The sequence below is a fragment of the Selaginella moellendorffii genome, unplaced genomic scaffold (assembly GCF_000143415.4).
Source record: "Selaginella moellendorffii unplaced genomic scaffold, v1.0 SELMOscaffold_186, whole genome shotgun sequence".
NCBI lineage: Eukaryota > Viridiplantae > Streptophyta > Lycopodiopsida > Selaginellales > Selaginellaceae > Selaginella > Selaginella moellendorffii.
Window position 1 is genome coordinate 57563 of NW_003314446.1, and position 13441 is coordinate 71003.

Consider the following 13441-nt stretch of genomic DNA (forward strand, 5'->3'; position numbering starts at 1 on the left):
ACCCATGAGGCTCAGATAGGGCCACGGTGTTCCGAAATGTTGTCCCAAAGTCCTAGATTATGAAAAAGAAGAGGAATGGTCCTCTAGTGTAGTGACCAAGGATACAGTCATGTAGTGAGGAAGTCCCAGAGGACCATGAGACTTGGTGGTCAGGCCTGTGGGCCTTGTCCCAGTGGTAGTGTTGGCGAACACAGCCATGGACAGAAAAGGAACTTGGTAGGCACTGTAAAAGGGATATTGGGGAAGGTTGTTCCCCATGTTTGCGGGCATTTTAAGGATGTTAAGGAGTGGATCTAGGATGGTCACTCATGGATGGATGGCTCAGTCTTTAAGAGATGGGACTGCAATGCAAGTGGTGTTGGACCACCGGTGTGACCAAGGTGAATGGGCATGGCCTTAGTATAATGGGCTAGTATGTTGGTGGTACCTTGGGGTGTCGGTTATGGGATTGGACACATGGAACACTTGGACCAAGTGCAAAGGTTGAGTGGCATAGATGCCATCCTCGGGGCTAGCAAGCCTCAAATCCTAAATTGGACTCATGGAGGTTATGAATGAGACTCCTCCAAGTGGTTGGAGATGTGGTTAAGTGACTAAAGTAGAATGGAAAAATTAGTCGCTTACAAGTATATCATTATTGCTTCCAACTACTTAACTTGCTTGGTAGAAATTGATACTCTTACTAGTGTGTCAGCGATTACTGTTAAGTACTTTCTCCTCAATTGAATGGTATTCTAACATTCTTGTCCAAAGTGGATTCTCTCGGATAATGGTCTTGCATTTATAGCTGAAGTATTTCACATTTTAACATCTCAATTAAGGATATACCACAGTTTCAGAAGTGTTTATCATCCACAAATAAATGGTTTAGTGGAATAGCTCATTTGAACTTTCAAAGGGATGATTGTGAAGTATATGAACTTTCAACATTCAAATTAGAACAGTTATTTACTGTTTTGTTGGTATGCATATGTCACAGAGGTATAAAGTTTTGTTAGTGCTTCACCATATAAACTCTTATATGGTCATGATTTAATACTGCCAATAGAGTTGAGTTTACATTTACAACTGTCATGAGCTGCCGATATTAAGTTCTAGGATTAGTATTTCACAAGCATTCTTCCACTTATCTGAGCAAAGTCTATTGAACACTTGGGCCGTGTACAAGTGGGACAAAAAAGGTGTTATAACTTCTATTATCGTCTATTTGCAAAGCACAAAATAGATGATTTAGTGTTAGTTAATTTTCCCAATTTTACGATACATGGTTTGTCTAAGGGGCTCCTTAGTGGAAGGGATTGTATCTTGTGGCAAGTTGAAATGAAAATTTATAAGGTTTGGCATTTTTATTAATTTTCAGATCTTAAATGTTGAATTGTGTGATAAAGAGGTTAAGTGGTGTGAATTTTTTACTTATATTATAGTGGTTAAAGTATTTTTAGGAAATCTTATGTTTTCCAAACTTTGAGCATATATTCTTTTTATTTCCCTATTTTTGCATTTTTAGCTACTAAAAATTTCTCTTCTAATACTTCCTTATCCACTTTTTCTTCTTCCATAATGTTTCTTTATCAATTTTTCTAACTTTATTCTCTTTGCCTTGATACTTCAAACTTTTTTTCTTTGGAGGATATGGATGGGAATCCAGCCCCGATGATTGAGTGAGGATGACTAGCTACAATAGTGGAGCAAAGATAAATTATATAAATTGTGAAGTGAGGATAAACATAGTGAGTTCGAATAAAACATCTAACCCTAATATACTAAGGCCAAACAAATGTGATAGTGGAGTGAGGCTGAATATAAATAGTAGAGAAATGATGAGCATAATAAATATAAATGGAGTTGATTTTTCAAAACCTTTTTCCCTTGAGAAGGGGATAAAGAAGATTTGAAGGACAAACAAAGTGAGTTTAACTTCCCATATACAATGCTAAACAAGGATGAAGGTTATAAATCGAAGTTAATATAGGTCTTAAATATTGACCGAAGGGAAATGCAAAGGCAAATTTTGCTCTTAGTCATAAGTTTGAGTTAAGGATGGTTTCACAGAATTATCAATAGATAGACTTTCTAGATGGGATGTATCATTTGCTACAATGGCATTTTATGGACTACAGTGGTTCTCAAAGTCTCTTGTTTTGGTTCAAAATTATGACTTCAGATTGGTTTGAGTATTTGGCAGTTGCATACAGAGTTGTAACTAGCTCATTATGATTCTGTAATCAATTGATATTTAAACCATGGTTTTGGGTTTTATTTCAGTTATAGTTGTTAACAACTAATTCTATGAGAACTTTAAGTTCTTATAGCAGTTTATAATCAACTAACAAAAGCTTCAAATATTCTACTTGACTTATCATTGTTATCATTCTTATTTTATCTTCCAGAGGGGAAGATAGTGTAAGGTCTATAAATACATGTATTACCTTATATAGTTAATATGTTAATTATAGTATTTTAACATATGAACCATCTATTTGGGATTAAATTTGGTCCATTTGTTCTTATATATAAAAAAGGGTTTAAACCCTAATTAATATACCTATTCCCATGCTCACACCTCTAGTGGATTTCAGCTGATTTAGTTTTAAAAAATTCTTAAATACACATTCTTCTTAATATTTAAAAGAATTTTTATTTTGTATATTTTACAAGGAATTTACAATTTTATAAAATAATAAAATATATATTCAAAAAAAATTAGTTTGACTTTTTATTATCTTTATGTTGAATATAATCTTATGAAGTAATAAATGTATTCACAAATCACAAGAAAATAAAAATATATATATTATGATATACATCATAATTCATACTTTTCATGTCCTAAATATTTTGAAAACATATGTATTCACACTTATAAATATATATATATAGTTAAAATTCTTACATATTTATCAGTTTTTAAAGAATAATATCAATTTTATAAAATACAATATGAGAACCTACAAAAAAATTCAGCTAAAGATTTTTTCTTAAGAAATGTAAATATTTCATTCCAGAGAAATTAATATTTGTTAAGTTTTTTCCAAACCATATTATTAATTATGTTGTTATTAAGAAAATTAGTATATTTTTATTGTAAATTGCAAAGATTCCTTAATGGATCTTTAATATCATTCAATATTTATAGATCATCTTAATGTATCAATAAAAAATATTTAAAGACAAATAGTAGTTTATATATCAATATTGTGGTGGAAATTAAATCTAAATAAGTTGACAATTTTCCCATACTAATTGATTGAAAAAATTTCCAAACATCGTTCAAAACATTCTGAATAAAAGTTCAAAACATTTTGACCTTCAAGATCAATGTAAAATGGCAGCAAAAGGTAAAACAAAACCCTCCTTTGGACGTGATTCTCCGATTCTATCCACTCTTTGTTTCTATAATCAAATATTAGGTTCCTAAACCTGAGATGAGTAAAAACTGTTATTGGACACAAGAATTCTTTATTATAATTGAAATTGTGCACCCTCTCCAAGCTACCGGGCCTTGAAACAAACCCCAAAGAAAGACAATCATATCACCATTGTCATGCCATACAATAGCTTGGAGTGACTCCATTCTATCAGCCTCAAGAGCAGCACTCCACTCATGCTCGATCCAACACCGGTTTGATCCCAAGTCATAGCCTATCTATTGACCACCGCCCTTCACCCCCACCAAGTAGATGTGGTGCTACCAGGTAAATCACTCATTCGATTCAAAGCAAAGATGGATCTCAGCTGGTGACTCTCCTACACAATCTACTCACCAACAAAGAAGGGCATTGACGTGTTTGACTCGTTGACCTAGGAGTATGTGCCCCTTGTGGAGGTCAAACCCATACACATGGCTTCTGGAGGGCACACTAAATGAGCTCCGCTTGAGGGGATTCCACACTGCAAACTTCCCTTTTTTTGCACCAGCAAGAAAGCAGTTGGAGAAACAAAGCAGGCCACCCGCAGAGGCAACGGGCTCCTAGCAGAGGAGTAAATCTGGATCTGTTACGTTCACATGCAATAACACTAGAGTTAGAGGTAGAGGACCATATATATCAAGTGTTTCAAATCTCTTGACGTGCTGGCAAACTTGGAAGAGTCCTCTCCTCAAGATCATCATGTCCTTGATCTCTCCACACCTCCTTGGCACAAAGAGTCACAAACGGGCCATCCCAAAACACAGTCTGTCGGTGTGGTATGCTGTTGTCTTCCATTAAAGAATTGCCAGTGAAAGATTGCCATGACCGCATTCTCCCTTCCTTGTCGTGGTCCAGGAATAATCCTGCTCTCTTCCCCTGCTTCTGCTTTAGAGCTTCGATCACTACCTCACTGCCATGATGAATATGCTAGCCCTCATATTGATTGCTTGCTAGTGATCTTGTTGTTGATCATTTGCAATCTGAATAACCCCAAGCTTGGACTTATATAGCTGAACTTTAAGCTTCCTGCATGCAACTCATGGATGAATACACGATGTGCCTTTGTAGCCACTTCTTTTTAAGTTTAAAGTTTTATGTTATCGCATTAAAGTTTTATGGCTTTCAATTTGTGTGCCACATTAACATATAGCATACCCTTTGGCAAGTTCTTATGGTTGGAAGTTACAACCTTGAAAATTATTAATGCGTACTTGTGGAGCAAAGGTCAAAGAGTTGTTCTTTAGTGAAAAATAATATTCATTGGCTGGTTCTTATGGTTGGAAGTTACGACCTTGAAAATTATTAAGACGTACTTGTAGAGCAAAGGTTCTTTAGTGAAAAATAATATTCATTGGCTGGTTCTATGGTTGGAAGTTACAACCTTGAAAATTATTATGGAGCAAAGGTCAAAGAGTTGTTCTTTAGTGAAAAATAATATTCATTGGCTGGTTCTTATGGTTGGAAGTTACAACCTTGAAAATTCTTATTAAGAAAAGGTAAAAAAGTGTTTTTCTTTAGTGAAAAAGAGTATTTATTGGCAAGTATATCCAAGGTGATGCATTGGAGTATTCATAATGGAAAATAGAATTAAATTACCTCAATTTTTGTTGAATTCAAACTTCCTGATAAATCAATCAACTTAATACTGTTCAAACCCAAAGATGCTCAATTGAAAAATGGGTGCATTTTATTTATAAAGTTTTGTCTTTTATATTTGAATTTAATGGATTATCTTTTAAATCATTTTTTTGGTGTTTACATTTTGCTAATTTTTCCAAAGCAAAGTGAAAACATAAACTATATTTAAATTATCCAAACTTGGTTTTTCAGTTGACACCATGCCAATCTGAAGTTCAAAAGCCCAACTTAGGAAGAGCTGCTCATGTCATCAATCTATGTGGTGTGCAACGCATAACACTTGCGAGCTTTTAGAGCAACTATCTCTTTAGTAGTCCTTTCCAAAACATCCTTGCCAGGGAGCGAGTAAAATCAAGCATGCATGTCATTGCCTACCTTGTCTGCTTCGGAATGGTCATAGACTCTCTATGAAAGAATCTGTGCATGTTTCTTGTGAATGCTTAAGGTGATCCTACTATTCTCTGCAAGGAACAGATAAGAATTCAGTTTGCATTTTATAGGAAATGTTCCTTGATACAAGAGGCTGCCGATCGTTAAGCTTGCATTAGAAAATCTATATAAGAATTGGCCTTTCATGAAATAATTCAGCATGCTATCCAGATAAGGTGTTTAATCTCTTGCCCTGTCTAACTATGTCATTTAAATTAATTTGCTTCCATGCGTGTGATAAATTGGGCAGAATGGGCAGAACCAGACTAAGTTCCATCTCCAATACAGGCCTCTCCATGGTAAGATGCATTGTTATCCTTAAATGTTTTGACTGGTTTTGCAGATAATTAGAAATGTCTTGCCTATTGCCAGCTAACTTGAAAGTTATCACAGAGAATGCTCTGGCAAAGTTGAAGGGTGGTCTAGCTGCTATGCAAGACTTTATGTACATAACATAAAGTTCTCAGTTCAAGGAAATTCTAGCATCCGCCTGGGAACTCCAAGTTCCCTGGTTCTTATCAACAGCTCGTGCCTGGGCAAACCCGCTCGGTCACGTGCATGACATTTTCATTGCTAAGGAGAAAGCAGCCACATTCCCCCACAAGCTCCAGTGGTTTGGCAGACTAGCTTGAAGTGACGACCAGGATGACATTCTACCTGTGCATGGGTGGACGTGTTTGTATGGGTTTGCGAGTTCTTGGATAGACAGCCCAAATCTGGCAAGTGGATCAAGCTCTAGGCGAAGTGCTTCCAACTCTAACTTCAATAGATGTGGACAAAGCATATCTTTCAGTTTCAAAGGTATATCCTAAGAGGACCAAGTGGTTTATTGCCAGAACCATGAAATACCCATCAAATAGTGCTATAGATACAAATGTGTGAGCTTTGGGAGAGTGGACAAACTAAACTTAAACCCAACTGAAAGTTTATATAAGCTAAATATGTTTACAATTAATTATAAATTGATTCAATTAGATAAATTTATATTGCTTTCAATCAAGGTGACACCAGAGGCAAAGCGAATACCTCCTGCAATTTGTGGGAAGTGAAAATGTTTGGGACTCACCAGCAACTCTTTGTCTGCTCACACATATTGTCAATTAAGTTAGAGATAGAAAAGCTTTAAATTCTAGACATTTATCCAACTTGTGCGAGGCTTGATGCAATCGATATGGTTTTTTGCAGCTGGTTCTTCAAGAACCAGCTGCAAAAAAGAGCGATCATCGAAAAACCATGTAAAGTACAGTCTCAAAAAGTTTACGTTTGTGGGGTAGAGGACCATGTCACTGAGATAGAAAAGCTTATTTACTCACAGTCTTCTGTGCGAGTGTTGATGCAATCGATATGATCTTCAAGAACCAGCTGCAGAAAAGAGTGATCATCCAAAAACCATGTAAAGTTATAGTCTTAATCCTCAAAAACAGTAAAGAGCTTACCTTTACGAGGAAGGCACACCTCGTCCCACTGTGCATTGGCACGTCCAGAGTCACAAAGGGGCGCCTAAACTCCTTTCCAAACACAAAACCCGCCGCGCGGTACAAAGCTTTACGGCACTCATCGCTATTGTCTTTCTCGAGTGTACATGCTCCACAGTGATTGCCGAATGCCCGTGCTGATGCTACCTAGAAAAAGAAAAAGCGAGATTGTCCATCGATCGAAGAAAGAAACTAAAACTATTCTTACCTCTAGCATCTGGCGGACATCACTTGTGAGATTGATGCCTTTCCACTCGATCCTTGCCAGCGGCTCCAACCAGGCCTGGATGATTCTGAGTGCCTATTGGGACGGTGGCTCCATGAGGATGACGTTCTCGAGTGAGAAGTGCACGAGCTTCTCTTTTGAGTCATTGCCACCCGTTGCAACAGCCCGGGTATCATTCGACAGTTCGGTTGTTGGTCTGGAGCTGCTGGAGCAAAAGCGACGCGAAAAACAAGGCATGTCAGAACAGTCGAAGGGCGTCCGAGAGTCTATGTGATTGTGAGAGTTGACTACAAGGAACTGTCTCCACAGCCTTCTCTAAATCTGAAAGATCATGGTGGTTAGCAAATTAGAGAAGGAAACAAAGATTTTTACATAGGGAATCGAAAGAGAAGTGCTCAGACCTTTGCAAGCTTGGAGACAAGGTAACGGCACTGTTTCGTGAAGGTCTCAGCTTCCACAAATCTCGATGACCATCTGTTTCGTTTCGATTATCAGCTTTTGCAGGATGCCGTGTGAAGTAGTCTGAGGCAATCAAGAGGTGCAAGACAACGATCGCTGAAACTATGGATGAAACTCCACTGCTGTCCAGAAGAAGTTCGAGAAACGCTGGCTCATAGGATGAGTGATCGAACAATGCCCTCACAATCCTGCGAATTGATGGCCTCGGCTACTGCTAAACCAACTCACCACGTGGGAACCGACAGGATTCCATCCTGCTGCCAGTGATTCCATATTTCTTCCTCTACTTGCTCGGTCCTTATTTTCACGTATTCCGTGAGGAAATCGTGGCCGTTGGTTCAGTGGTCCAAACCGTGGGCCAATCCTGGCCGTTGGTTCAGTGGTCCAAACAGTGGGCCAATCCTGGCCGTTGGTTCAGTGGTCAGGTTCAATTTCACGTGTAGATACCATACAGTTTGTCGTTCTTTCGTCTCAAATACGGCTAGGACGTGGGAAATGGAAGCTCTAATGGTGTCTTGGAATATTACATGCCTCAAACCCTAAACTCTCGGAAACCCTTGGTTTCCAGTTTGGCGCCAAGTCTCAATTAAATAAATTATATCTAGAGTTAGGGTTTTCCTCGCCATGGCGGATGAATGTTAATGTGTAATTCCATGGTTCCGGGCAAGAGGGAAGAGATCTAGAGCCTCTGGAACTTTCGCTGGAGCCCAAAATGAGGAAGAGCGGCCACGGAATCAGTAGATTTCGAGAGCACTTTCTTTCTCTCTTAATTTGAGGTCGCCTTTCATGAATGTTTGGATGCTCCGGGACCGGGAGCTGGAGCTGCGCCGGGAGATGGTGCGCTGAGAGCTGGAGCTGCGCCAGGATCTGGAGATCAGAGGCTTCTTTCTCGTTTGTTCATCATCCATTCTTTCATTCTTTCTTTCATTTGTGCTTGTGTTTCTTTCATTCCATTCTTTCTTGGGGCCTCATCGTCTTCTTCTTCCATGAAGAAACGTGTGTCGTTCTTGGGTATGTTGAGGCGATTTTTCTGACTAACATCCGTGGTCGTGAGGCGTTTCGAAAACCTGCAAACCAAATGGATGATCAAATGCCTAGAAGAAAGAACAGCGAGGCTGTGACGAAAGACGTGAAACTGCGCCATGGGAACTTGGTGTGGACACTCGGCATCAGATTCCAAGCGGGAAGGATCAATTACCTTCTCAATTGGAAGCCTGTGGTAGATCATTTCCGCCTTGAAGCTGGACGCATGGTAAGGCTCAGCAAGCTGGGAGTGTACTACTTTCTACTTGAGGTGTAGTTACATTGAGTGTGGAGCAATATAGTTTGATCAATGCAAACGCTTTTGTAGCAATTCTGGCTAGTCTTACATGGTAGCATGGATTATGCCTGAGCCCGACAATTTTCGAGTGAATGCCATGGTGGTGCTTATAGCTCTCTCTTGCTCGGGTACATAGAAAATGGCCGCAGGCCACAGGGACCACCAGGGAACTAAAGAAGATGATCGTTGATGTTAGCCACAGCAGCAGCACACCCGTGACATATCCCTCAGTGGATCTCCAACCGGTGTGGTTCCAAACACAAATCAGGTTCGCCTTGGTACTTTTCTCTTATCGAGAGAATGTGTTCTTGGAAGCGTTCGTACAAACTCTCTCTTCGTGTTCAAATGCTTGAACAGAAACTCAAAAGTGCATGGCCATCTTGCTTGGTTTTTTCTGACTGGTTTTGCGTGAGCAGACTCTCGTCGAGCAATAGGCATCACTCACGACCGATCGAGAGCATCCATGACTCAATGTAAGTGTGCTTCTACATAATCACTGTCTGGGTGCAAAGAACAAAGTACTTTAACCTAATCAGGATAGTGCATGGAAGACACTAGGTTGTTTCTTTCTCGCAGCAGTGGACTTTCCTTGGATTGAAAGATGAATCACTTCTCGAGCTGTCTGACGGATGAGTCAACGAGATCGTTTTGGAGGCTCGCCCAGCCAAAGTGGGACGAGTTTCCAGGTCGAGAGCGCTGCAAATTTGAGCTCACGTGGACTTAAAAACACACATTTGATCTCTGCTGTAAAAGCTGATTTATTTCCAACGTCTGTCTATATGCTCTATGGTATTCTAATCCAATAGAGCTTTCCGGATGCTGTGGGAAATCTTCTGCCATCTTGATCTCCGAAGTCTTCTTCGTGGCAGGCTTGTGTGCAAAGCATGCACACAAGTAGAGGGACTTGTGTTGTATCCCACTAAAATCTGTTATCTGTTCCCTAGTATAATTGAAATTGTGCAACCTCTCCAAACTACCGGGCCTTGAAACAAGCCCTGTATCCCATAGAAAGACAATCATATCACCACTGTCATGACTTCATTCTATCAGCCTTAGGAGAGGTCCTCAGCTGAGACTCCCATCTTTGTTTTGAATCGAATGAGTGATTTACCTGGCAGCATCACAAATGAGCTCCGCTTGAGGGGATTCCACACCACAAACTTTGCACCAGCAAGAAAGCTGTGGGAGAAACAAAGCAGGCCACTGGCAGAGGCAATGGGCTTCCAGTAGCGGAGCGAATCCGGATCTGGCAGTGGCAAAACAGTTGCATCGTCGTTACTGAAAGGATTGTAAATCCTTAAGGACAAGTAGTGGTGCTGTATTCGATATTCAAGGACCAGAGGAGGCGCCTTACTGTCAATCACTGCTCTGGTTAAATCAGGCATAAATTCTAGAATCATTATAATATTCTAGAAAGCTGGAGCTTTGTTCATGGCAAACTATCTTTAAAATTAGACGTAGAAAAGATGACGAAGTTGCTAAAAGAAATTGCATGTAATCCAATTTATCAAATAAAGTTTTTAATTATAAGCATAATTGTAATTTATAAACACGAGATTAATCTTATTGCATATTAACCATTAGATGATAGAATTAAAAAATATTTATTACAAAAGGTTTAAAACTTTTTATAAATTATAAACACATTATTAATCTAAATGAATATATGGTAAAATATCCTAGAATATCCAAGCATGTTCTAGGTATATCCATTACCATCCATAGGTTTGCTTAAGCAAACCAAAAACTTAAAATCGCATAAGTTAATTTATATTTTCCTTACTTTCATTTAAAGTATTTCATAAAAAAATTTGTTTAAAAGTTTTCTGAAAATACATTAACAGTAAAGTTTTTAAATTAATATTTTCAAATTGCTAAAAAAAATTTAATCACATTTTATCTATTATTTTATAATAAATATTACAAATAAAATTTATTAACTGAAATGTTTTAGATAACATTAAGAAAATTTATTTACAAAATTATTATAAATATTTATATTAAATATTTTTTTAAATATAAAGATAGTTAAACTTAAAAATATTAAATAGACTTAAAATAAATAAATTATTTATTAATAATTTATTAATTTTTTATTAGATACAATCTATAGGTAAAATTTATATTCTAATTTAGATAAATTAGCTCATCAATATATTTGGTAAATATCATTCAGAATTATGACTTTAAAAACTCATAAAAATAATGATTAAATCTTAAAATAACTTTTAAAAATAATTTAATAAATAATTTAATAAAATCAAATAAATCATTATATTTTTTAAGATAGTAAAACAATAATATAAACTAGCTTATCTAGGCCGAAAAGGATTCGGGGACAGGCTTGGGTTCATAGTTGGTTTGCAGCAGATCGTAGTTCAGGTGACCGCCAACATTGCTTACTTGGTAACTGGCGGCCAGGCGCTCAAGAGGTTCGGGGATCTTGTTCTGAGTCGCGAGATTCAGTACGGGAAGTTTCGTTTGCTAGAGTTCGGCCGGTACTGTCATTGTTTGCCAGTTTCTCGTCCATGACAATCGTCTCTCTGGTGGCCGCCATCATGTCTTTCAGGTATCTTTTTCCTTTTGTATGAAAATCCAACTCGCTTTTCATTCAGCTACTCGACTATAATTTGGGCAACAGCTATACAGCTTAATAGTTGGCAAGTATCGTATGGCTACTGCAACTGGAGATACTACAGAGCCTTTAATGCACTCGGAGAGATTGCGTTTGCCTATGGAGGCCAAAACATTGCTCTCGAGATCCAAGCAATGATGAGATCGACGAGACACAAGCCGTCTAAGCTACCAATGTGGAATGAAGTTTTGGTGGGTTATGTCATGGTTGCCGTTTGCTATTTCCCAGTCGCTGGAGTTGGCTATTGGGCTCTTGGCAACTTGACTTGCTACGAAAACGTTCTGGACGTCCTTGATAAACCAAAGTGGCTGATAGGGACAGCCAACTTGATGCTTATGCTGCACCTCACAGGGAGTTACCAGGTAAGCTAAGCTTCCATTGGTTTTCGTTCTTACTTTTGCTCCATCCCAGGTTTTTGCTTTGCCGATTTATGATGGACTAACTTGCTGGCTGGAGCAAAAGAAACTGCCAATCAATGCTTGGATTAGGCCTCTTCACGTAGGTAAGGGGGCGTTATTCTTCTTGGTGAATTTCCTTGAGCTGCCAGGATTTACGTGTTTGGTTGCGGTGATCATACCTTCGTTTGCCGGGCTTCTGGGATTGGGCTCGCTTTTGTACCAACAACGTATGTCGTACGTATCAGTGACTCAAAACTTCCCTTTCTTCTCTCTGACGTGTTCCCAGCAGTTGCCGTGTATAATGTGGCTAAGCATCAAGAAGCCAAGAGTGCCTGGTCTCGAGTGGCTTTTAAACTGGGTAAAAATCTCACCATTTTTAGATCGGAAGCTTTTGACATGGTGGTATGAACTAATGCAGGCACGCATTTTGTTTGGCGTCGTCCTCACGATTGTGTCGACAATTGGAAGCATCGTAAATCTCAAACACGGGCTTCGAAGAGGAAAACCTCAAAGTATTCTACTTCCGCGATTGCAGCAGTGCAATTCGACCTCAACAAACGCAAGCTGTCCCGTGCGGCATTGAATTCCCCTTCGCTCCCAGATTCAGCTAGCCATGGGTACAGCGCTCTACAATGACAAGTATTTTGACGATAATGTTCTCATCCAGTATTCCTCTAACTGTTTGGATTTAATAGAGTCTCCGCTACGAGAACAGTTTCAACTTGGGCGATCCGGCGGGGATCCGAACGGGGCGATCCGTTCTACAGGGCGCTGGAGAAAATGCGGCTGCTCAAGTCGACTGTGCTGGAGGTCTTCCGCTGTGATGCGCCCGTGCTCTACCAGTACGGATGCGCCCGGGAGGATATGGCGGCGATGCGAAGTTTGTGATCAACAAGGGACAGCTCTTGGGTGGATCGCAGGCGCTGGTTTGCCAAGATCCAAAGGTGTTTGAGGAGCCGGATCAGTTGATCCCTGACAGGTTTGTAGGGAAGGAGGAGCTCGAGGCGTGTGTTTTGGGCCATGGAAAGTCGCCCACCGCGGATGACAAGCAGTGTGCTGGATTTCGTGGAGACAATCGCCAAAGTCTACCTGGTACAGTTGTTTGTGAGATACAAGACTTTTGTGAGTGAGGACTCCACTCTCATACACTCCGTTTCCATGAATTAGTAAAACATATTTGCTTTACATAATATAGCTTTGATATTTTGTAGTTTATATTAGATAAAATTTATTATTAGAAATACAGCTTATTATAATTCCGGTTCCAGAAAAAAGGTGTTCACAATATAATATATTCCACAACTCATACTCCACTTGGGCAAGTCGCTTTCTTGAGGAGCTTGTAAACAAGCATCTTGACCACCCAAAACACACAGAAGTGCACATCTGTTGTAGGATACTTATTATTTCGTCTTGGCAGTGAGAAGGCCGCTGGGAGATTCAACATCTC

General features: G+C 39.1%; 1 long non-coding RNA gene across 1 annotated transcript; it reads left to right on the plus strand.

Moving 5' to 3' along the window:
• Positions 1-12422: 12422 nt before the first annotated feature.
• Positions 12423-13176, plus strand: LOC112343716. Its single transcript, XR_002991381.1, has 2 exons — positions 12423-12630; positions 12687-13176. It is a non-coding gene; the product is annotated as an uncharacterized LOC112343716 (long non-coding RNA).
• The last annotated feature ends 265 nt before the right edge of the window (positions 13177-13441 follow it).